Raw genomic sequence first — 4,229 nt, forward strand, 5'->3', positions numbered from 1 at the left:
CTTGGCACTGACAGAAAAAAAGTAGAACAGATCCAATTTGGGAAGATAATTTAAATGCCATTGGAAATATGAATGAAGCTGCTTCCATCTCTAAAATTCTTCCAGAAATGTTATCTGATCAAGATAGCATAAAATAAATGAGTTTAGGTTAGATAAATGAACCTCAAACATGGGTAATTTTATTCCTCATTCTTTTCTTGTTACAAAAGCAAAAGCACAGGTGAGCTTATTATTGTCCCCTTACTCTCTTTTAAACAGGATATATTATGGAGATTCTGATGAAGAGAGTGGGGTGAGGGGGTCTGTACATTTTGCACTTTGTTATTATTATTCTTAACCATTCAGCAGGAATGGTGGGCCTACAACTTTAAAAGCAAATCATAAACAGGCAACCTCTACAATTCCTGGAGCACGTCTGTGTGGATGTCAGGACCATGCCTTCCCCACCTCCCCCAGGCTTCAATCAGTGGTTGAATTGAGGAGACAATATGGAACTCCCCCAGAGAAACGCCACAATCTCACTGTGAAAAGAGTGCATCTTCCTTGTTCCATCTTGTAGAGGGAACCTCTGTCTACTATTGAGATCACTGAGCTGTATGTTCACCACCCAGGCCTAAATCATTATTGACATTCACAGTTGTATTTTTTATAGGAGTCAAATTGCCTTTTGTGAAAATATGAATGAGGGCAGTTTCTGAATTGTGTTGCTAAATGCGGTGTTGGTCAAAATAAATTCACTAAGGTAGCTGAAGAATTAAAGAAAAGCCAAGATCAATAGTGTTTTCTTAAGAAGTCTAAAATGGTAGTTGCCTCTCTTCCATCAAAGGACAAATTTGAAACTTTGACATATGACACCAAATACGTCCATTTGCATATGTTTTTAGGTATTGCTAGCTTTGACCCTCTCCTAAAAACAATTATTTTGCAGTGTTAGAATTATATAATGGAATCCAGTCATTTTAAAGGGGCTATCAGTATGCGAAAATGTCAATAGAGCAATTTATAGATCATTTCCCCTAAAGAAGAACACAGCTAAGATATTACAAAGTGTCAAAAACTGAGAAGTAAAGATATGAAAGCCAAGCGCTGTGAATCAATGTTCAATTTATAATCACACAATAAAAGGCATGTTCCTTAAAAGAGAAAGCCTTTCCAAAGAAGCGCAATACATATTCTGCATAGCTGTCATAACACTGTCATTTATCTTACCTGTAGTCTTGAATAATGTAAAAATAGGTACCTATATATAACTCTAGGCAATGTACAATAATGAGCAAGTTTCCAATTTCCATGATGTTTTTCTTTGATGTTCTTTGGCTTGACAGTCAAGATCAGTTACTTAAAATGTGAATTTTATGTTGGCTTGACAAGACTTACACTTTAGCATGTTTAATATAACTTTGGTATAGTCTCCATAGTATACTGTGCGGCTAGGTTTTTTATGTACTAATATGCAGATATTCAGAATATACTGTTAAATGAGGAAAGCAAGTTGCAAAACATTGTATATGTAGGAAAGAGATAATTAGGAATCTGTATTTTTATTAGCTTAATAATGGCCTGAGGAAATGTCAGAGAATGTATAAGGAACTAATAAATAAATTTATATAGAGAGTAAAATATATACAGGTGACAGGAACACAGAGATTGAGACTTCTCAAAGTATGCCTTTGTACATAATTTTGATTTTTAAAACGTAAAATTATTACCAATTTGAAAATTAAAGTATATTTTAAAATAGTTATTAGATACTCTTCTGTCTTCCGGACCCAGTTCCACTGTGGGGTGGGTTTTTTTCTCTACATACCACCAAGCGTTCTTGGACACCAGTAGGGTAACCTAAAAATTCAACTCAATTCTGACTCAATTCTGACACTATCTACCCTAGTGACAGAGTCCACAGGTTAAGTAAGGTTAAGGTCTCAGTCCTAGAAGACAGCCCCCTCACCCCCACTTCAGACCCAGGTTGTTCCTTGTGCTTCTAGAACCCACTGGCTGTCAATCTGACGTTCCCACAGCCCCTCTATATATCCGATTAATTTTCTAGAGCAGTTCATAGAACTCAGAGCAACATTTTACTTACTAGATGACCAGTTTATTATAAAAGGATATAATTCAGGAACAGCCAGATGTAAGAAATGCATAGGACAAAATATGGAGAATTAGTTTGGAGCTTCCAATCCCTCTTCAGAATACTACTCTCCCCAAATCTCCATGTCTTCACCAACCCAGAAGCTCTCTGATCCCCAATCTTTTGGGTTTTTATAGAGGCTTCATACATAGACATGAGTGATTCAATAATTAGCCATGGTGATTTAAACTCAATCCCTCTCCCCAAAGGTCAGAGGTCAGAGGATGGGACTGAAATTTCCAAGCCTCTAATCACAGGGTTGACTCCGCAGGCAACCAGCTTCCATCTAAAGAGGTCCACAGGTAACCTCATGAACATAGCAAAAGACACATTTATAGGTCTCCTCACTTAGGAAATGCCAAGGGATTTAGTAGCTCTGTGCCTAAAACCAGACAAAGACCAATTGCATATTTCTTATTGCTATTCACAGGGTCACAGATACTTATTAAAAATCTGTGACCCATCCAAAGGAAAAGATTATACCCTTTTATCATTATTAATGCCAAGTCCTTCTTGATATATTATCAAGAATTTTTTTAAAAATAACACTAATTATCTCTCTAAAATTTGTCTTATAAGCTCTTCTTTACTTTTACCAGTATCAACACTGGACAGACTTGCCTAAATAGAGAGAAACTAAATCCTTTTGCATATTATATTACAGGAAAAGAGGGTCTTGGCTTCCTGCAGGAAAGAATTCAAGCATGAGCCCATATGGAGTTTAAAGTAAAAGTTAGTTTATTTAGCAGAGAGTAACTGAGAAAAGAGTGACCACCCCACAGACAGAGTGACGATCTATAACCCTGCTAGTGGAAGAGAGATTCTCTCCATGCCCCAGGCTAGGGTTTCTAAGTGTTTTCTGTTTCCATGGAAAATTTATTGGCACGGGGGAAAGAAGAACAATGGTAAGTTTATCTTTAACATCTGTGACATACAAAAGGAATAGGGGCAGGTTTGTTGTTTTTTTCATTTGTTTGTTTTTTTAATTAAAAATTTATTGGGGTGACAATGATTAGTAAAATTACATAGGTTGCAAGTGTACAATTCTGTAATACATCATCTATATGTCATATTGTGTGTTCATCACCCAGAGGCAGGTTTATTTTTAACTCTCGTGAAGCACAACCTGTGTTTTATTTACAGTGGGCTTAACTACCTGTAAGGCCACAATGGAATCTCTAGTCTTTGGATAGTTTGTTCTGATTAAAGTCTTCCTGAGTTCTGTGTTGTGGAGTACGTAGGCAGCAGGCTTGGAATCCAACCTCCTAGTTCCTTCTTCTGCAGAAATAGTCCTCATGCCCTTTCCCTATAATATTTACAAATCTCTTAAGAAAGAGAATATATTTTTCAAGGTGAGTTAGATATCTTCGTAGAGATACAAACTCAATGCTATTTATTATGGTTCCAACCTTTGCACTTACAACCTGGGTGGAGATTGACTCAAGCCTACTTTGAATTCTATTTAATCTAATAAATATTTTTGGAGCCTCTACTATATGTCAGTGAATAAAACCTACAGATATTCCTGTCCTTGTACATATAACATTCTATGTTGTTGAGAAGGTTAAGGAGACAAACCATAAATAAGAAATGTAATAATTTAATAAATTTTACATTATTATTATGAAGTCCTATGAGAAAATGAAAAAGTAGAGCCATGTAAGAGGGATTCAGAGTACCAGAAAGAAGGTTGGGGAATTGATTTTAAATAAAACAGTTAAGGTGTACCTAGTTAAGAAGGTAGCATTTGAACAAAGACAAAAAGGATGTGTATTAGCCTCATTGATATCTGGGCAAAAAAGTTTTCTAGGGAGATGGAATAGCTAAAACAAAGGACCAAAGGCATAAGCATACCTAAACTACTTAAGGAACAGCAAAAAGGCCCTTGCCAAACATGGAGAACAGAAAAACTTAGGAAAAAAAAAAAAAAAAAAATGGACTAGAACATATATGTCATGTGGGCTTGGTTTTTATTCTTGAAGTGAATAAAAATGAAGTTGGAAATCATTGTAGAGTTCTGAGCAAAGGTACCATATGATCTGATTTATGTTTAAAAGAATAAATTGACTCAATCTTACTTTGGTAGAAGGATAAAGGC

The sequence above is a fragment of the Rhinolophus ferrumequinum genome, chromosome 8, assembly GCF_004115265.2.
Source record: "Rhinolophus ferrumequinum isolate MPI-CBG mRhiFer1 chromosome 8, mRhiFer1_v1.p, whole genome shotgun sequence".
Classification (NCBI taxonomy): Eukaryota; Metazoa; Chordata; class Mammalia; order Chiroptera; family Rhinolophidae; genus Rhinolophus; species Rhinolophus ferrumequinum.